Source organism: Lissotriton helveticus, chromosome 8 (assembly GCF_964261635.1).
Source record: "Lissotriton helveticus chromosome 8, aLisHel1.1, whole genome shotgun sequence".
NCBI lineage: Eukaryota > Metazoa > Chordata > Amphibia > Caudata > Salamandridae > Lissotriton > Lissotriton helveticus.
The window spans coordinates 1,701,781,248-1,701,804,067 of record NC_136069.1 but is presented as its reverse complement, the minus strand read 5'-3'; positions in this window follow the sequence as shown (position 1 = coordinate 1,701,804,067).

Genomic DNA, 22,820 nt, shown 5'->3' with positions numbered 1-22,820 from the left:
GAATTGAAGCTTCGAAGGGGACACCTTGTGCCCCATCTCGGCTAGGAAATACAGAACCGTCAGTGACGCTCGCTCGCAGTCACGTTCAGAACGGGCTGTGATCAGTAGATCATCGACATACTGGAGCAGGGCAGTGTCAGTTGGCATGTGAATGTTGTCTAGTTGTCTCTTGAGTGCTTGACTGTAAATACTAGGACTTTCTGTGAAACCTTGAGGAGCGCGTGTAAACATATAGCTCCTTCCATTTAAACAAAATCCGAAAAGAAACTGGCTGTCTGGATGGATGGGAACACTAAAAAATGCGTTCTTGAGGTCTATGACAGTGAAGAACGTGGCTTCGGAATCAATAGCAGTTAACAGGGAAGAGATATCTGGGACTACTGGGTACTGCGGAATAATACATTTGTTAAGTTCCCGTAAATCAATCACTAATCGATATACTGGGGGTGCATTTGGATCAGTACGTTTCATGACTGGAATGATCGGAGAGTTACATACATTGGAGTCAGTTTCTACAACTACTCCTTGAGCCATGAGCTCGTCTATAATTTTGGATAAGGCTGCTACAGCCTCAGGTGGCAATCTATACTGCCTGATTCGTGGTAACACTACACCTGGTTTGAGAGTCACACGATGGGGTGTGATTTGCATGTAACCTACATCAGTTGGACCTTGCGCCCATAAATGCTGCGGGACATTAGACAGTCTTGAATCAAAATCTCGTAATACATAGTGACCCTTAAAGTCACGTAGGAACAGACGTATTCCCTCTGGGGAACAACATATAACTGCACCTAACTCTTTCAGTGTTTTAATGCCTAATAGATTTTCTGGACATGACTTAGTAAGTAACAGATCAGTAGTGCGGGACAATGGACCTACTTCTAGAGTGACTGGCTTTGAAATCTCATTAACGATAGGCTTTCCTGAAAATCCAAGGGAAACATTTCTTGAGCCTGAGAGCGGAGCCCCTGGAACTTCGGCATGACTAATTGTGGTCCTACTTGCCCCTGTATCAATCAAAAACTTTCTGTCTTTCCCTAATACTTGACTGTGAACATAGGGACCTTCTTGATCTACAGGTATCTCGATGAGAGGCAAGCCTACCTCCCTCTCTAGGCTGTTTCATGAATATGGCTGGTACTCTGGATACTCAGACTGTGCATACTGGTACATCTGCGATGTAACATGCTGTGTTGCAGCAATAGGCTGCGGTGCTGTAACTGTCTGTGGTGCATTCTGTGACTGAGGAGTCTGTGAAACTTGCTCTTGTCTAGGCGGACGTGGTCTTTCTTTAGTCTTACCAGTAGCTATGTTATGCTTCAGAACCGTACACTCATTTATGAAATGACCTGGTTGTTTACAATAATTGCAGTTCCCTTTAACGGGTGCTGCAGGATGACTGGCTTGATTCGGACCCCTCTTCTGACTGTCTTGAGGAACAGATTGTGCAACTAGCACTTTCATTTTCGTGTCTTTCATACGTTTTCTCTCGTGTTCTTGCTCTTCCCTGATTCTATTCTGGTGATACTGGAGCATCTGGAGCATCTGGGACGGAGTATTTGCTTGCCAGGTGCTTTCGACTTTCAGAACTCGGTTTTTAATTGGTGGACTTGAATTCTCGACTAATTTGGTAACGAAAAGGTGAGGGTATGACTCACTACTTGTCTTGAGGCCACTGTTGATACTAAAGCACTTTTCAAACCTAGAATAAAAATCACTAATATCTTCATCTTGTTTCTGTTTACAGGCTGAGATTGCATCCCAGTCTTCTTTTCTCGTTGTTAATAATCTGGGTAAAACTTGAATTAATAATTCTGGTAATTCTTTACATTTATCTCCAAGACCAGTACCTGGTACTCGTATCTTATCTTCTGCTTCTAGGACTGCCCAATCTATCTTTTTCTCTCCCACCTCCCATTCTTTTTCCTTTAGCTTTTCATACACCCCTGCGGGCAGCAGAACCTTTAACATTTTAATGATATCTGGGTAAGTGTATTCTCCCATACGGAGCATGTCTTTTAATTCTCTATGGAACCCTGCTGGATCTTTGTCATGACAGGGAATTAATTTCTTCATTTCGAGGAGTTCCATCTTTGTGATCGGAGTGTATACAAACACTCGCTGCATTTCGCCACCCGCTCCTCTGACTGGGTGGACTTCTCGTAACGGATTCTGTCTGTCTATGTAGAATGATTTACTTTCTGGGGGTGAGACATGAACAAAATGCGGGTTTAAGAATGTTCTATATTTGTGGCGCTGTTCTAGAATGACACTAATTAAATCGGTACCTAGACCTCTCCATTTGTACTGGAGTAACTCGTTCAGGATATCATGTAACGGGCCTGGATCAGAATGTTGACCCTCATACAGAGTAATGAGGTACTGAATCATATACATACCCACCAGTCGCTGCTCGGCTGGGGGCATTTTCAGAAACATTTGTGCCACTATTTCGTCTGGAAAAGTGGTAGAATCAGTAATCCATCTGACTGCTGATCGGACTAGTTCCTGTTCATGCATAGTACTTAACTCACTATAACCGATTCGTGATTTCAGAATGTGATCGGTAGCTTGAAATACTTGTTCTAGGGAACCTTGTTCTGGTGCTGTATGATGGAAAATAGACTTGGGTTCTAGACGTAAATGGCGATCTGGAAATCTAGGTTTTCCTACATACGCTATTCTGGCAGTATTCTCATCGTCTTCCTCTTCAGGATCAGAGGTACTTTCTTTCTCGCTTACTTGTGCTGCTTTACGCTGTTCGTGTATCTTTATTATCTCTCTACGGATTTTCTTGTACATACTTTCCATGGCACCAATGGTATTGTGCTTTCCTTCGGCTATATTATCACTCCACTTTGTTAGAGTTTTCATTTCTTCCGGGTCTTTAGACGGGTAATCCTGTTCTCTTATTAGACAGTTAATTAAGAACTTTAATATCATGCGCTGAATCTCGGCTTTCCTTTGAGACATGGCATCACTAATACTTTGTGGGTCATCCCCTGTACGGATGAAACGATATATCCTGTCTAGATCTTCTTTCATATTCGGCAGGGTGACTAGATACTCGGTCACTCTCCTTACGCGTACGGAATATAAAACCATATTAAACTCGCCTGGAACTGGGTCATAGACACATTCGCCAAGGGTTTGCCTGATCTCTGCAACAGACTTATTACTTTTAGGAGTACGCTGTGATGCTTGAGCATGTAATTCGAGTGCTGATAAACGCTTGTATGGCGGCGGGGTTTGAGGAAGACCTCCTCCTGCGGCCCCTAAACTAGAATCATCAACTGATGCTTTTCGTCCTGGCAGGGTCGGTAACTGTAACGTGGGCTGGACTTGTATGGCGGGCTGACCCGGGGGGGCTGTTAAGGGCACCCCGGTGTCTGGAGGAGCAGGAATTACCTGATTTACAGGGACTGGCGGAGCGCGAACAGGATTTGCATATTCGGGGACTGTGTCGTCCAGATAGGACGAAATAAAAATATCAGCTGCGGTCGGTTTGTGACGTAGCTTGGTCGGAACTAATGGTGGCGGGAAATTACTGGATGCCTCTGGGGTCGCTTTTGGCAAGCCCTCAGCAAGAAGAGGATACATACCCTTAATGAGGGCATTCCTCTGTCTGTCTGATTGCTCAGTTCTAACTCGTTCACCTATCTCGATTAATTCTCTTTCTTGGGCTCGTTCTTGGGATTCTCTACTTAGTTCTGACTTTCTGATTTCTTTTTCGGTTCTTTTATGAGCTTCTTTGCGCCATAACTCGATGGCATCTTTCTGTGATTGTCTGGCTTTCTTTTTCCATAATGCCTCCTCTACTCGCATGATGCATTCGGCATCCCATGTACCCGATACGGGCCATCTATAATTTTCTTCTAACTGTTTGGTATATTCTACCCATAAATCTAGATACAATATGGCACTTATGCCATGTTTCTGATACATAAAATGACCTGGACTGTCCCTAGGCGGGACGGGAACTGCTGCTTCCAGCAGACCCTTTCTAGTTTTTAACTGACGTAACTTGGAAAATATGGGCATGACTGAACTGTAATCTAGACACAATACAATACACAATAAACACGATACCTATTTCCCATTCATACCACGACATTAAAATACATGAAAAACATTTAAAATAACAGTTCGAACAGAATACTACCTGGAAATACTGAGAACAGAACACATGAATTTTCTCGAGAACAGAAACTGACTAGAATAGAAACTAGATGCACTGCTGAAACAGTACGAAACTTACCGGTCTCATAACGAGACACGTCAGGACCCGTATCCACCGAAGTGAACACTTCGTTTGTGGGACTGTGTACCACCAACCCACAGACCAGAGTCAATGAAATTGACCCTGTCTAGATACCACCCCAGTAACGGTACTCACCGGGCAGCAAGAACGGAAGGCCTCGGACTGGACTGGACTGCTACGACGACGAACTTCGGACTTCAGTTACGGGTGGACCTCCGGATACCTCGGACCTTGGACTCTTGGCTTGGGCTCTGGTCGGGACTCGCCGCGTTCCTCCACCGTCTCGTCTGGATGCTGGACCGCCTCCTCCGTCTCCTCCGTGGGCCTGAGGGATACTTGAGCAGAAATATCTGCCACTGCGCAGAAGAGTTCCGTCACGACTGCAGAGGGTCAGGGGGTCGGCGTGGCTTCACCGACGCGTGGGGAAAGGGCAAGTCCCTGTTCGGGCGCCATTATGTGGTAAATAAATAAATAATACCCTATTTTTGACTAGACATATATCATAACAGATAGCTCAATAAATAAGAGTCAAGATTCGAGGTAGTAGGAGTTTTGCAGGTTTAATACAGCATAAGGACAGGAACAGGACAACCTGCATAGGAATAGGATGACAGGGCCCAGCAGCTGCTGGGGCTGGGTCTGGGATGAGCGCGCTAACTTTTAATAACAATACATGAGCATATATACATAGCGCGAACACATAGCATTACATTGCGGTAGGCGTAGCAGTGGGTGTGACGCGTAGCAGTCGCGAAAGATAAGAGTAAAAAGAAGGTGTAACTCAGACATGTGATGCAAACGTAACAGAATATGTCATGAATGGGCGGAAACATAGGAGGGGGCTACCTAAGGAGCCGGGACCTCTAACCTGGTGGTGCGCGCAAACTGGCAATGACGTGTTACGAGGAGAAGCTGGGGGCTATGAACTCTGTGCTAGGAGCAGAGACTAAAGTCTGGAGGGTCGGAGCGACATGTACCTAAACCCTATCTAGTATCTGATGTTTAGGGAACATGTTGATATAAACTAGAAGTCATGAGGGGAAAAGCTAATTGACTCTAAGACTAGAGCATGCATTTATTCTACATGTAGTGCGTGATGAAGAATATTAAATGACCATTAAATACAGTATTTCTCTTAACATGGAGCCGCATAGGCTAGACAATGACGGAAACTATTGATGCAGTTCAGTAGCTTAGGAATGCAGAGAAGGAGGACTAAACTGATAGCTGGAATCACAACATAGTCTTGGCAGACTCAGAGGCAGGGCCAAGCTGCACCGGGCACTGCGAGGCAGGAAGTAAGTGAAAGGTCGAGGATACAGGTGGGGGCTGGATCGCTCCTCAGCGAGGGTTCAGGAGACAGGAGCTGAATCTGATGTCCGGGCCCTGTTAAGGCCTGGAAACGGGGACTTTATAATGAAATAACGTGCACACTGAGAAACGTGGCAACATTACTTTACATAGGCCTGATATTCGTAGTATTCACGAGGACTGGAAACTGGCATACCAGAGGTGGACACAACTATAATTGCGTCATTAATCGGACATGGGGAATAACATATGCATATTGGTCATGCACACATAACATATGATGGATGACACGTAGTGACACAGAACATGGCAAAATGTACTTTTCCTCAACAGGAAAAGACACACAGCGTGGTTTTTCCTGTCCTTGTAAATATGGAACAGTAAGATACGCCACCGGTATGTCACAAAAAGTGACGTACTCGTGGCACAGGGAGCTTGTAAATCTGCCCCTGGATTTCTATTACTCTTTGATATCTTTTGTTTGGCCGAGAAAAATGGATACCCTTTTTGATGTGCGTGGTCGCATGAAAGTGGCGAAGAAATATTAACGCAAAGAAAATCGCTAATAGAGGTGGGTCAGCCACGTAGCATGAGGAGGGCACCGCAAGGGGAGATTAGGTAGCGAAAGCAGGTGAAGAGCTGGGCTTGTAGTGTAAGGAGGTGGTGCAGCAGAACGAAAAGAGTTCTGCTAATCAGCGGATAAACCCTGAAAGCGTAGGGAGACTGCACTTAGGTTTCAAGGCTGCATGAACCACTTAGAAGCCAGGAAACAAGAGCATGTTAGCCAATGGCAAACATCAGGTTGGATTACTCTCCTGCTACCAATTACTAGCACAAGGATGCCTTCGGGTAACGAGGCGCTCTAGAAGTGCTGTTTCAATTCAATTCAATTACAACAGTCCTATTACAACAGGTCTTCCAGCAACGCATGCGCGATGCCCAGTCTCGACCTAAGAACGGGGAGAAATAAAGAAATGTCTCCTCGTTTGTTAACATCCAGCGTAGCGCAGAGAAAGGCCATGCAGGAGCCTGAATCTGTCCAAAAACAGAGGGGCAGATTTACAAGACCCGTAAGCCACTTTTGCCCCGCGGTTGCATCACTTCTTTGACGCAACGGCGGCGTAAAGCCAACGCCATGCTGCAGGGTATTTACAACGTGATGCATCTACGGAGCTGCGTCACATTATAAAGTCCTGCGCCACATGAAACCTGCGTCAGTTTTCATGTGGCCGTTCCGGAGCAGGGGGGATCGTTCAGTGCAGGAACGCCTCGCAAAACTGGCTGAGTGTTTCACCTAGTCACTTTTCCGAACCCGCTGCGTCAAAACCATGCCCCTGCTAGAAGCAGGCGTAAGGCTTGACGCACCATGTTGAACACAGGCAGGGTTGGAACAGTGCTCGAGTTGCGTCGCGCCCACGACGTAACTCCACACTGCCACATTTTTACTCCATCAGATGCAACACGCATCTGTTTGTCCTTGCGCCATGATGCGGTGCATTGTAAATAATGCACATCTGTGGTGGCGCAAGGGTAAACTTGCATGCGCATCTTTCCTGGCACATCTCTGCTGATTTGCAGCAGGGATTGCGCCAGAAAACGTAACTGTGCCCAGAATAATTCTCTGTTTAATATTTATCTCCGATATGTGAACGCGCTGCAAAGTTCAATCTTTTTATACTAATTTATTAGAATCATGTTTACTTGAGTGTTAAAGAAATAGAGTCATTCTGCTGGTGATCAATATCATTCATACTCATAAAGGTCTCCAAAAATTGCAAATTCAGGGTCTTTAGCTGCCACACAAAGTGCAACTGACGCCGAGAATTGCCAAAAAAAAAAAAAAAAGAGAATATTGTCAAAGGTCAGTGCTGTAGAAAACATCTGCTCTGATTGGACTCTTGTGAATCTTAGAGTGACTCTACGGAGTTAAAGGCGATCGATGCAGATGGATGATTATTGTACTGCACAAAATAGGAAGACATTAACGTCTAATTAATGAAAAGTGTAATGTGTTTAATTAGATGCGAATAGTTTGTCATCCTTGCAATGCATTATGGGCAGCCGGATATCCGTTAAGACTTCGCCACGGTGCAGGAAGTGCTTCGCCTGGGAGGCGTAGCATTCACACGCATTGATGATTCCTCGTGAATCTGTAAATGTGTCTCGTTCCATGGGTGTTGTATGGGAACACCCACAGCAACACCCATGGAATACCCTTTCACCCAAAGTGCTGCGTGTAAAGACACGCAGGGGGGCTTTTCCTGTCCTTGTAAATATGGAGCTGTAAGATACACCACCAGTACATCACAAACAGTGACGTACTGGTGGCGCAGGGAGCTTGTAAATCTGCCCCTGGATTTCTATTACTCTTTGATACCTTTTGTTTGGCCGAGAAAAATGGATACCCTTTTTGATGTGTTTGGTCGCATGAAAGCGGTGAAGATATCGCTAATAGAGGTGAGGGAGCCACATGGCGTGAGGTGGTAGGGGAGAGCACTGTAAGGGGAGATTAGGTAGCAAGAGCAAGGAACCTAAGACACAAGCTGGTTTGTAGTGTAAGGAAGCAAAGCAGAACGAAAAGAGTTCTGCTAATCAGCAGATAAACCCTGAAAGCGTAGGGAGACTGCACTTAGGTTTCAAGGCTGCAGGAGCCAGTTAGGAGCCAGGAAACAAGAGCATGGGAGCAGCTAACCAATGGCAATCAGCAGGCGGGATTACTCTCCCGCTAGTAATTACCAGTGCAGGGATGACTTCGGGTAACCAGGATCTCCAGAAATGCTGTTTCAATTCAATTACATCAGGTCTTCCAGACAGCGCAAGTGCGTTGCCCAGTCTCGACCTAAGAATGGGGAGAAATAAAGAAATTTCTCCTCGTTTGTTAACACCCAGTGCAGCGCAGAGAAAGGCCACGCAGGGGCCTGAACCTGTCCAGAGAGTAGTCATTCTCTGACTACTTTATATTTATCTCCATAGATATATCAAAGGGGCATATCAGCAAGGCCTGGCGTTGGAATTATCGCCGCTTTTGCATCCGTTTTCGGGCGAAAAGCAGCGATAATTCTAACGCCCTATCAGCATGGACACGCTAATGCGTGGATCCATGCCTTAGCGCTGATTTCCTTAGCGCCTTGCCTCGCTAATGAGATGCGAGATAGGTGTTCCCGACAGAAATACAGCGAAAATAATCGCTAACCCGGCTTCTCCCTATCAACAATGGAATCGCTATCCAGCCTAGCGACTTAAAAAACTAGCGCAAACTGTGTATATCACCGGTTCCTTACGCCTGCTATTTTTATTACTTAGCCATATGTGTCATGGGAGGTGGATTGTCATGCTAAGTCCACATCTCCCTATTTACCCTAACGTTGTGTTTAATCGCTGGAAATGCTGCAATATTGCCAAATTACACCGCTGCGCGGTGTTAATAGTGCGCTAGCCAGGCGATAGAGTCTGGCGATAGACAGCGCTAATTTTGTGCACTGCTAAACACACTGGCCTTTGATGATATGCCCCTAAATGCTCTGTAATTTTCAACCTCTGTACATCAAATACTTTCTATAAAATGTTTAAATTTTTACTCAATCTTACAAGATTTCTAGAGTATCAGAAAATTGATCTTTGATGGCAATCGAATTGAGCTTGTTTTCTTGTTTGCTTTCAGTCTGTTCTTTATCACTTTCATGAAGACCTATAAAGGTCCCATAAATTTACGAATTCTCTGTTCAGCCACCACACGGAGAGCAACTGAAAAGGAGAACGCGACGACTGTTGAAATGAGAAACAACGACGGGAACTTGAATCTGATAAGATTGCACACTGGTGAATGTTAGAGTGACTCTATGGAGTTTATGGGATAGATGAAGAAGGATGATTAACATATACGTTCAAAAATATGGAGAAATGGACGTCTAATTAATGAAAAGTGTCATGTGTTTAGTTAGATACGAAGGGTTTCACATATTTGCAATGCATTGTGGGCAGCCGGATATCCGTTCACAGTTTGCCACGATCCAGGAAGTGCTTCGCTCAGCGTCCCTCGGGATAAACAAAGCAGGCGTGGTGACGTCACAGCGCTCCCCCGTCAGGCGTCTCTAGTGGTCCCTGTATGGCTCGGACACCGGCTGGAGTGGGACACCTAGTGTCGACGTGCGGTACTGCACCCGGGTATCCTGTGGAGCCTTTGACCTCACTTCTCTGGTGCAAAGCATCACAGAATCTATACTGTTTACATAATGCAGCCCGACCTCTGACCCCAAGATAAAAACACAGACAAAATATTGCACCACTCACAGGTACTTTAAACAAGCATTGGCCATGCCAATTGGTTTCGCCATATTAGTGTATTATGAAAATATGTTTTCGGTGCAGTGCAGAGTTGGAAAAGCAATACAATGACACATGCGTGGCTCAGACAGGGCTAGAGGGGAACCCTTGCCAACTTGTAGTTGCCTTGTCATCTGACTCCGGCCTCAGAGAGTGTGAGGGCAGAGCCATGGAGAAGCACCAAGACAACTCAGCAGTAGGCACCTTTGGGGTACCTGTGCCCAGCAGCAGAGAGAATCCTGCAGAGGTCACATTCCGCATCAGGAACGATGTTGGTCTTTTTACTACCCAGGGCATCATTCACTGTGACAGTAGCCAGTTTAAATTAATATTCTGCGTCTTGGATTCGATGGATATCATCAGCACTTTGCTTTATCCGGTCTAATGCACTGACTGCTACACTCTTGTCACTGGTGGCTTGCAACTTGAACAAGTTACAGGCAAGTAGAGCAATGCTTGGCCGAGGGCCCCAACAAACTATCTGTGAGCACCTCATTAAAGGAAATTAGGTGTTCTTATTTGTCCCGGTTGACACCCTTCCATTAAAATATTGTTTTTGTTGTTTTTTTTAATTAGGTTTCAATATTTATTTCTTAAATTTCATTGAACATGAATAAAAACCAACAATAGTTGTGCCATGAATTCATAATGTGTAAACTGCATCCAGTTACCCAAACCCCACAGCTCACACAAAGCAGGTGATAAAGAAAAGAAATCCTAACCAACAGAAGAAAGACATCGAAAGACTTAACAGTAGAGCACAAGCTCCGGGGAGATGGGATGGAAGTGGGAGGTAACCATTCAGCTTACAATGTCAACTACTCATTGCAATAGATGAGGTCAGTAAGCCAGTCCTTACATTTGGGGGTTTGTCCCCACCCCCATCGACAACGGGCACTTCTAACTATTGTTACATAACTCCTAAACCCAATATTCAAGTCTTTGACATGCCCAAGCAGGGCCATGACAGAAGTAAGCGAAGAGTGTCCCCTATCATAATAGAGAGAGCATCACACACTTCTGCTAATAAAAATGGGCCGGCTCACAAGACCATGCCAGGTGAAGGAAGTCAGCACCTGCTAACCCATATCTCGCACACATATCATCCACCAGAACCTATGCAGTTTAGCAGGAGCATTATTTTTTAATTTGTATTTATTTAAAGAGTTTTATATAGCGCTGGCTAGACCCGAAGGTATCAGAGCGCTTTACATGTGAATCAACAATGTAACAGAAAAAGATCAACAATTACACAATGCATCAAAAAATAGGCAATACAATTAGGAGAGGAGAGAAAGGAGAGAGAAAAGTAGTGGAGGGGGCAGGGGAGGTGAGAAAGGGAGGATAAGGGAAGAGACAACAAGGAGAGACGAAAGGAAGTCTGTCTAAAGACCGACTGGGTGGGTGACGACCAAGGAGGGAATCCACGGTCCATCTCCCCTATAGCTAAACCAGGTAGCTCCATTGGGCATCAGACTAAATAGTTCAGTCTGAATACATTGAGAGAGGAGAGAAGGAGAGACATAAATAGAGGGAGGATGTGGGAAGAGACGACAGGAGAGACAAAAGGAAGTGTCTAAAGACCGACTGGATAGGTGATGTCCAAGGAGGGAATCGCCGGCCTGTCTCCCCTATAGCTAAACCAGGTAGCTCCATCGGGCATCAGACAAAACAGCTAGATCTCAATTGACGAGGGAAAATTCACAGATAAACAGGGTGGGGACTAAGGGCAGTACAGGTGAGGGCAAAGGTCAGTAGCAGAAAAGTGGAGAAGAGTAGAGCGGAGAGGGGTAGGAGGTAGTGGGAGGAGGGAGATAAGGTCAGGAGAGAAGCGGGAGGGTTTGGTGCGACCGTCATTTTAGGCAGCTACAGGCAGTATTTCAGGAGCAATCACTGTGTGGGATAACTACATCGCAGCTTTGTTGTCTCTCGTGCCCCATATTACAGTCTGTCCATCTGTATGTTATGCGATGACATTTAATGTGCATTTATTCTAATAATTGAATTGGACCAGAATGCAAGGCCTTACATTTTTGCAGCAAGGCAAAATCATACCCGAGAGGCAAGTGACCGTCCGGAGAGTGTGTTCTATGTCACAAGGTATCCTTAGCTTTAATCTCTGCTATAGTGAAAGGCATTCACCTCATTTCACTTACACTGTAGTGCGGTAATAAAACTCGAATTTGACCGTAGTGTAGTAATATTCACTGTGGGATGTGTGGGCCCGATTCACAGAACGAACTTAAGACAAAATCCTAAACTTACTACTTTTGGTATTCACAGAGGTTAGGATTTTGTCTTAAGACAAACTTAGACAGACTTAAGACAGTCTTAAGTTAGGATTTAGTCTTAAGTCTGTCTTAAGTCTGTCTTATAACAAATTTAAGACAAAATCCTAACTTCTGTGAATACCAAAAGTCATAAGTTTAGGATTTTGTCTTAAGTTAGTTCTGTGAATCGGCCCCTGTGTTTCTTACGCAACACGTTATTGGGTCGAATTTATTTTCACTGAATTAAAATAAATGTGGCCTATTAACACGTGATATGTACAGCACCTGGATTGATTATCCACATGTATTAATACGGCGCTAAAGCCAATTTCCCCTTTATTTCCACTGTGCAACAACATTGGCATTGACCCTGAAAAAGTTTTGCCTGCCTCACGTGCTGCTTATTACGATTATTTAAACAGGGGAACTCTGCCTAAGAGGGAGATAATGAGGGAGAGAATTAATTTTGGGGCATATTACCAACAGTTAGTGATATTTATCGCTAACTGAGCTTAGCATTAGTTTTTTTAACGCCGAGCTTCGCCCAATATTATCGCTGAGATAACGTCCTATTACCAACGTTAATCTCAAAAGCGATAATATTGCAGGCGTTAGCGTGAATATCGCTGGAAAACCAGCGGTGTTCACGCATTAGCGTGCAAATGCTGTTAGCCATGTTATCCTCCTCCCATTGGATAACATGTCTAAGAACTGGTATTTGCAGGTGTTAGCTTAGCGCGAATATTTCCATCGCTTCGCCTTTCTTGGTAATAGGCGATAGCGATGTTAGCGACTTTCAGTCACTAACTGGTTGGGTACGCCCACTTTGCATGTCATTAGCGATAAATATCGCTGACATGCAAAGCGGGCCCCAAACCGCTCGCTGTCGCCTACAAGCTGTCGCTAACTGGTGTTAGCGACAGCTTGGTAATAGGGCGATGGAATTATCGTCGCTTAGCGGCCGAAAACGGCCGCTAAAGCGGCGATAATTCAATATTGCCACCTTTGGTAATATGCCACTTAGTTATATGTTTATTAACAGGTTTTTTATTTTCTGCGTGACACCTTCGACTTCCCCAGAAATAACATCGCAGTTTCAAAAATAAATTATGACGATGTACTCCTGTCTTGCGCACTCTGCCCTATACATATATGAATGATCACAGCCCGTTTGTGCATGCCTAAAGCGTCAAATAATGGGCCGCCTGTGCTGCAAGGCGAGGATGCGGCAATTTCCCAAACATTTAAGTTTAAAAAATTCTAAAAAACGGGAGTGTGCACCCTCTCACCCTCCCGGGGTCGGAAAGTAATACCCTTTAACATGGGTGCTGCTAACACGCTTAATATTAATGGCAGAAGGCCACCATTATTAGAAGCATTACTGATTGCAGCATGGTGTCATTTTATCAAATAGTAATAGTTATGAGTGTGAGCTTTTATTCATATTGAGTTTGGGACATAACAAAGCCGAACAGCCGACCATTGCCCTTTAATATGCATCACTAGCTAATAGTACGCCCTATGCAGGAACTTGTAATGAATTATACTGAGTCTGCTATTAGACAGTTTGACCAGTCTGCAAGCAGCAGTAGTGCATTGTTTGTTTGTGAGAGCTTTCCCACGTTCTGTTTCCCATTGTGTTCGCGCTTGTCCCCTATAACCGGGAGATTCCTCCTGTGAGGTATGATACAATAGGGAAACCAGGTGACGTTTATTAGCGGCTTGAATCAAGGTTGTAGTGTATTGAAGATGGGCGGTTCAGCTGGAAAACCAGGCATGGCTGCCCTGGTGTTGCATTTGAGACAAATGTAGGTGAAAATCTCTTGAGGGGAGTCTGCGGCATCTCCTAGAGACTGTGGGGCAGATTTACAAGCCCCTTGTCCCGATTTTACGCCACCGCTGCGTCACTTTTGTGACGCAGCGGCGGTGTAAATCCTGCGCCATGGTGCGGGGTACTTACAACGTGACGCATCTGGGAGATGCGTCACGTTGTAAAGCCCTGCGCCAGAAGGAAGCGTTCCTGCGCAGGGGGGGGCGTTCCGGCGCAGGAACGCCTCCTAAAATTGGCTGAGTGAAATCTACAAGATTTCACTCAGTCACTTTTAGGCCCATGCTGCGTCAAAACCCTGCGGCTGCTTGAAGCAGGCGTAAGGCTTGATGCAGCATTGGATGAATAGGCCCCCCAGAGCATTGCTGGAGCTGTGTCGGGCTTGCGACGGAACTCCAGCAATGCGCCGCCCGTTTCTGCCCCATGGTGCGCCGCATTGTAAATGCGGCGCACCATGGGTGGCGGAGCTGTGGCGCACAATTACTGGCGCATCCCTGCTAATTTGCAGGGATGCGCCAGTAATTGGAAATCTGCCGCTAAGCCTAGGAAAGGAAGTAACCAATCAGATATAAATCACCCCATTCATTTAGCCCATGCTGTTTGAGCTGGAGCCGATAAAGGGATTTATGCGTAACAGACAATAACGGATGATAGGGAAGCAGTACAGGACTCGTTTACCCACTTTAGGACCGCCTGTGGCAGGCTGTCCAGGTGCAAGCTACCGTGGATGAAATAATGGAGGGAGTACCTAACGAGGCACCGAGGAATTAATAAGAAGGAATGGGGCCATGTATCCCTGATTGACAGCCAGATGAGGGAACAATGGAAAGGGACGGTACTAGTGAATAGCATGGTGAGCAAGGCCGGACTGAGAACCAAAACCGGCCCAGGCAAAGTGCTCGGCCGGCCCCCTTGGGGTGCGACCGTGCTCTTTGCCGGGGCCGGTTTTCAGCCGATTTTGTTACAGGGCTGATTTTGCAGCTATGCTGCAAAAACGACCCTGTAACAAAAACGACCCCCAGGGCCCAAAACCGCCCCCCATCATTGCGGCGCACCGGGGGATTGCCCAGTGACCGCAACGGATAGTCCGGGCCTGATGGTGAGCTGAGCATTCAGGTAATAAAGCTGTTTTTTTTTTCCCGGGGCTTCAAAGCCGCCCTCTGAAAAACAGTAATGTGAGAGTGTCCCTCTGAATGCCGGGTTTTCATCCCAGCCTATGCTAAACGAATCAGCTGCGTTTACAATGCTCAGTAGAAAGGTCAGTTGATGGGGACCGGAATATTAAACGAGCTGGGTCGGTATGTCCTCTGACCTGTAGATAGCGTCGGTAAAGGCTTTTTCCTGCAAAGCTTTCTTTTTCCAGCCATTGAATCGCCCCCTCTCGCTCCAAACCAACTCATCTTTCAGGACTTTGCTGTTAATATCGCTGAAGGAGAGTTTCAGGGCTGCCATGTCGAAGATCCGCCAGATAACAGAGGTGGCCAACATGAAGCCCAGGGCTCTGCCGCTGCCTCTGAAAAACTTCCTCACCTTGGGCCTCATTTATGAGGCTGTGCGTCACTTTTACGCCGCTGGTGTGTCACTTTTTGTGATGCACCAGTAGTGTAAAAAATACGCCTTGTTGCGCCACATTTACAAAGTGACGCATCTAGGTAGATGCCTCACTTTGTAAACCCCTGCACTACATTATACCTGCGCCAGGTATAATGTATGCAGGAGGGGTGTTCCCACGCAAGAAAGGGTCGTAGTAGTGACGCAGAGAAATCTGCCAGATTTCACTGCGCCACTTCTAGGACTCAAATGCGTCAAAATCTTACGCCTGCCTCACAGCAGGTGTAAGACTGACGCAAGCCCTTTCACATGGGGCATGCCCCATGTGAAAGGACACATTGCTTTAGTTGCATCACTTTTGTGTCACACTCCAGCAATGCGTCACTTTTGCGGCATACAGATACGTCAGAAATACTGACGTATCTGTAACTCCTTGCGCCATGATGCGTCATACTGTAAATATGACGCATCAGGTATGTCGCAAAGAGTGTGCACTGAGAAGTGAGGCATCGCTGCTTTCATGCAGCGATGCGTCATTTCTCATAAGTGAGGCCCCTTGTTCATAGTGAACTGCTGATAGCCGGCCAGAGCGTGACTGCTGCTGCAGGCCATTGGGACGGCTCACTGACTCGCACATGGCGCCGCTTTGTGTCTTTTGGCTGCTTGTGCTGTCTCTGCCTCCCAATTGAGAAAACACTAGTTTTGTTGTGCATGCTCACGATGTAAAGCATCGTGCGCATGCGAGACAAAGAGTGCGATTCACTGACGAATGAAATAACAAACAAGCATTGAAAATGCAAAGGGACTCTTATTTACGCGAGCCTTTTTGCATTTTCAACGGAAGTGCGAATGTGAAAAAAAGAACGAACAGGAGGGGGCGTGGGGGTGGTGGAGGTCCAAGAAGTCATGGACTACGGGAGGGAACTAGGAGAGGCAGGGGAACAATACTGTTCTTGAAGTAAAGGGGCCGATAGCCGCGGAAGGAAAAAAATGACGACATAGCCGGCAGGAGACGGAACTAACAAGATAAACACCAATCAGAATGCAGATTGTATGATTCAAGCCAATCAAACACATGGCCGGAAAGTGGGCGGAGCTTCCCCCACTATAGTGTGTACAGCATCTTTCGTCGAGACAGCGCATGTGCTGCCTAGGCGAAACCTTTGGGACCTTATAAGTGTTTAGTTTTCCAGCACAATATCCTTGGTGCAACAACATCAACTGTTGCAAGGCTAAACATTTATAAGGTCCCAAAGGCGAGACCTATTGGCTATGCCAATGCTTGTTAAATGTTGGTGTGCAGTGGAGCTTGGTAAGCACATTTTATTTATTTATTTTATTTTGGCATTTTGTATAGCGCGAATAAGACCCTTGCGGGTATCAGAGCGCTTTACAGATCAAGTATAGGTAATGGCATATAAACACATATAAATATAAATACAGTGGCATATATGAATACAGTAAGAACTGGGAACAATTAAAGATTAGCACAAAGCTGCAGTAGTGTATAGGACAAGTTCAGGTGAATTTGGCCATGAAAATTGATTTCACTTCTTTTTAGATGGGTTGAGTCTCGTTTCTGGTGGTAGAGCGTTCCATATCCTGGGTGCCATTCCTGAGAAGGTACAATTGTATGTTTCTTTCTTGGAAAAGCGTTGAGGTTTCAGAAGAAGATTGTTAGAGCTCCTGGTATTGTATACCTACTCTAAGGGGGTTTGGTTCGTCCTCCTTCGTCCATTGGCCTTGCTGGCTCTGTAACCTTCACCCATTGGCTTGTGACATTGTCAGTCATATCCTAGACCAGCCCCAGTAGCAAAACCCGTCTCGCCTTCTTTCTATTGGCTCTTGCTCTTCGGTTGTATCCTTCCACCTCCACTGGAGTGCAGCGAGGACTATTGTACACTTCAAATGCACACTTTGTCCTCATACATTTCATTCTTTATCTCATACATATACTGTGAAGGCAAAGCAACTTTTTAAAAAAACCTGTATTTTACATTGCTGTTGAGAATTCTATTGTGTTTTTTGCCAGCACTTAAGCGTAAAAGTCAAACTAATGGGCTTTGCCAGTGCCAGTGCTTGCTTCTTGGTATTCAATATTTACTTTGTCTTAATCCCCATTCCCGGGTGTCTTTGCAATAGTTACCAGATTCTTGGAGAGAACTCTCTATTTCTGTAGTAATAACCACTTTCATTTTCTTCTAAGCACTACTTCTCAATCATGTTTTTGCTTATGTTCACTTCCGGTTTCTTAGTAATCGTCACTTCCTGATTCTGGTAACGACTTTATGATTCTTTATTAACACTTCCATATTTTGAGTAATCATTTTCTCCTTTTCGGTAATCGCTTTCTATTTTTTGCGAACCATCGGTTCAGGTTTGCGAATAATCAACACTTCATGTATGCCTATTTATTATTTCTGTTCCTGCCACTCAGTGTGGAAACTGGAAGTCATGGAAAACCCACCAGCTCTTCTTTTGTTGTCATACTGTGGTTAGCTGATGGGCTTTGATCATCTGTAATACTTAAGGTGGGGGTCGGGTGGGAGTGCATTCATAGCTGACAAATTTTTGTGGTCCATGAGTAATATGCTGTTCTAGTCTACATTTTTTCCTTTGACTTCTGGGACTTGTAGTCCTGTTTCCTAATGAATCAACAGGACTTCTAGTCCCAGAATTCAAAGTGAAACCCTGGACTCGAGCAGCATATCAGCCACTGACTTGGGAAATATGGCAGGGCTGGGCAATGTCCAGACTCTGCTGCGTTTAATAAAAATTCTAAGGAGCCCCTCCCCTGACAGGTTTCAGGGGTTTTACCGCAACCACTTTACCTCTCTTCCTTCCAGTTTTACTGCCCCATTGCTAAAACAACACTACATGTACCACAAATGGGAAGATTTGGTAATCAGACAACCGGCCAGACTCGGGCTTTCACAGGTGACACGGGACAGCTTTGGCACCCTATTGGACATATGAGAAGGGCGGAGACTTCCAAGGTGATCCTTGTTTGCAAGCTTCCTATTGGTTGTCAGTGACATGAGTCTGAGTTAGGATTAAAGTCCATGTGAGTTCGAAATGACAACCTTAATCTTAGATCACATTGCCCTATGGTACTTGTAGGCTTACATATTGTAGCAGTAGTAACATGGGCGTCAACTCACCAAAATGCCTAGTGTAGTGGAAGTGACATCACATGCCATCTGACTGTTACTTTCACTCGCACTCATACATACACACACATTCACTCATACATACAGTGTCTCTCACGGTGTCTGCGTGTCCTCAGCTTTCGACACAGTCTCCCACGCAATTCTGTTGGACAGGCTCCTAGAGATGGGGATTTGTGATACCCCGCTGGCCTGGATTACCTCCTTCTTGATGGGCCGCACACAACAAGTCTGGTGCCGTCTGTTCTGGTCCAAAGATAAAAAAACACTCGGCTGTGGTGTGCCACAAGGATCTGCCCTCAGTCCTCTTTTTTTAAAATGTTTATCTTGCACCCCTGGCAAAGGTGATAGAGTTATTTGGGGTTAGAGTGGTCTCTTACGCTGACGATACTCAGCTCATTTTCTCTTTCAGAGACCACTCGCCCCTCGGATTAGAAATTTTAAAACCTGCCTTTCCAATATTGTAGCCTGGATGACTCTGAACACGCTAAAACTTAACACCGATAAAACTGAGGTGTTGTTCTTTAATCAAGCGACCCCCCAGTTACCCGCCACCTGGTGGCCTGCGGAATTAAACCCTCCGCCCACCCCGGTAAAGGTGGCACGCAATCTCAGTGTCCAATTTGACAACGAACTATCCTATAAAACTCAGATCCTGAAAGTCACCTCGGCAAGCTTTGGCAAACTCCACATGATAAAAAAGATCTCCGCCTTTCTCCCCACGGAGTCACTGAAGACAGTGATGCACGCCCTGGTCACTTCGCACTTGGACTACGTGAACAGTTTATATGTAGGACTTCCTGCCTACCTTCTCCACAGACTGCAGATTGTGCAGAACGCCGCAGCCAAGCTGATTTGTAAGGTCCCCTACCGGCATTCCATCTCACCTCACCTAAGGAAGCTTCATTGGCTCACTATCACCGCGCGCATCAAATTTAAGGCCCTTGTATTGGTCTTTAGGGCTTTGAATGGAAAAGGCCCAGATACCTCAGACACTGGCTAAAGATAGTCCAATCGTCTTATGATCTCAGATCAAACCACCTCCGTCTCTTGCTCCCTCCCAGATTCCGCCTAGCAAGAAAGGGTGGTAGAGCATTTGCGGTGGTGGTATCGAAACTCTGGAACTCCCTACCTATCAGTCTTCGTCTCATTGACACTGAATCACAATTCAGGGGCAAACTGAAGACTTTTCTATTTTCCAGCTGCTAAATTCTTTGTTCCTCCCGCTTGCAGTCCTCTGCGCCGGGACACTCCCGTTGGGGGTAGCCGTGCGCTCAATAAATGTCAAAAATAATAATAATAATAATAAACACATATACCCGCAAGCACGCACAGAACACACAGTTAAAAGCATTTTTTTCTTACCTCAGCTGTCAGATAGGGTCATATTACAGATAATTGTACTACAATTAAAAAACCATGACTGAAAGCAAGGAAAGTGGCATCCCTAAATAACGTCTACAAGGTGTACAGGTCCTAGCATGGCCAGTGACGTGACATGATAGGAACACGCAGAGCTCACGACTGCCAATGGGCCACCCGGGTCCTCCTAGCAGGCAGGCTGCAGCTCAAAGCTGGAGGAAGAAACAGTAAACTTTGGGAGGGGGTGAAGGGGGGTTATGGACAACCCCAGGGCTTTAAGTGGAAAAAAAAAATGGCGGGGGCTCTAAAAGGGGCGTGACAAATTTCTTAAAGGGGTTTGGCCTATCTGAGTAGGGGCAAAATTGAAAGTATTTCACTATCAAGACATGTTACCCACACTAGTAACACCAAACAAAAACCGGGACATCTGCTCACCCTACCTTTGACGTTTGAGGCCCGAAAATAGAGCTCCCTAGAGGCCCCTTTCGAGGCCCTCCAAAAAAAAACTGGGGGGCTCAGCCCCCCACACACCCCCCACTTAAAGTCCTGGACACCCCATAAGATGTGAACTCGTGTTGTGTTCTGCACTATCTGGCCACGTCTCGCGTCGCTTCTATTCTATTTTCCTCAATCCATGCACAAGACCCATGTTAAACTAAGGAATTTACAACATCGACGTATAACATTATACTTATACAGCGCTTGTTACCACTGACGAGGCGTATGCAAAACCAGACCAATCAAATGTTACAGTTGGAATCGTGCCCGCTTTCAATGATAGTTACATTCCTTTCAGCAAAATATATAATATACATAGATAATAAGAAAAATTGAAAGGCAGCGCAGATGGGCTCACGGGGGCTTAGTGCTCAATTAACATTTTTAAATATTCTAGTTTCAATATAGACGAGGTGATACATATTTGATTGTACATATTTTAAATTGAACGCAACAAAAGTCTTTCAGTTGAGGAAAGCACAGTATTTTGAGCTATGGAAATCAGTGGAAATGTACACACTTTGAGCCAGAGCGCGTTTCCAAAGTACAACGAAAGAAGATTTTGTCACACTTTGTTGGCTTGTGAATTAGCTCGCAGTTGCGAAAAATATTAATCTAAACTGGTATTATTACGTAGAAAGAGCTACATAAAATGTGCAATTCTGCACCGAAAGTTAAACCCCCTCCGCCCCTTCAAAGTTAATGGGGCAGATTTATTTTATCTGGCGCATCCCCAGAGATGCGCCAGTTAATGTACGCCACAGTGCGCCACTGCTCCGCCACCCATGGTGCAAGGCAGTGAAGATGCGTGACGCATCTCTCGGCGCACGCGCAGCGCATTGCAGGAGTCATGTCGCAAGTGCGACATGACTCCTGCAATGCACAGGGGCCACCTCTTCAATGTATGGTGCGTCACCCTTACGCCTGCTTCAAGCAGGCGTAAGGAATTGACGTAGAAAGTGACTGAGTGAAATCTCATAGATTTCACTCAGCCACTTTTAGGAGGCGTTCCTGCGCAGGAACGCCCCCCCTGCGCAGGAACGCCTCCTTATGGCGCGGGGGTTTCCAACGTGACGCATCTCCTAGATGCGTCACGTTGTACATAGGGCGCATTGTTTGCGCCGCCGTTGCGTCACATTACGTGACGCAATTGCTGCGCAAGGAGGCGCAAGAGCCTCATAAATGTGAATAGTTCGATTTTGAAAAGAAAATGTATTGTGTTTCAGTAAAAATTAAACTAGTTGTTGTTTCGTTTTTACAAATGTTTCCGCGCAGGAATTAAAATATCGGCGCGAGTGGAATTTGGGAAATAGGACGGACGAGGCTGGCGCGAAAAATGGGAAATAAAAGGAAGGGATATAGGAAAGCGAAACATGGGGCAAAGTAAATAAACTGGGATGGTAAAAGATCTAAAGTGACGGGGAAGAACAGAGAGGTTGGGAGAAGTACGGGGAGGACCCTAACTGGGGTTTGGAGCAAACAGCTGCAAGGGGTGGGTGGGGTGGGTGGAGGTGTGTGTTGAACGAATTATAGAAAGGCTGGGAACTTCTCTATGGTTCGGAAAATGCGGCGAGAGAGCGCGGAATTAAATATCACAGTGAAAAGGCAAAAAGTGAAAAATAACAGCAGGACGGTGTTCTCGAGGAATAAAAAAATCGGGAGCCAAAGAACACTTGCTAATTAAGGGGCATATTACCAACAACTAGCGATAATTATCGCTATGTTGGTTTAGCGGCGATATTTTTATCGCCGAGCTGCGGCGATTTTTATCGCTTAGGAACCTTGCTATTATCAAGGTTTATCTCCTAAGCGATAAAAATCGTCCGAAATGCATGAATATTGCTGAAAAGTCAGCGATATTCATGCATTACCGAGCTAATGCTCTTAGCCATGTTATCCACCTACCATTGGATAACATGGCTAAGAACTGCTCAGGGGCAGGTGTTAGCTTTTGGAGATATTTGCGCTTAGCGCGATTATCTCCAAAAGTTGGTAATAGGAGATAGAGATGTTAGCGACTGTTTTCAGTCGCTAACATGTTGGCACGCCCACTTTGCATGTCATTAGTGATAAATATCACTGACATGCAAAGCGGGGCCCAAGATGGTCGCTATCTCCTACTAGCTGTCGCTAACTGGTGTTAGTGACAGCTAGGTAATAGGGAGATAATTTTATCTCCGCTTTCTTGGCTTTTAAAGCCAAAAAAGCGGAGATAAACCCCCTTGATAATATGCCCCTAAGTGTCT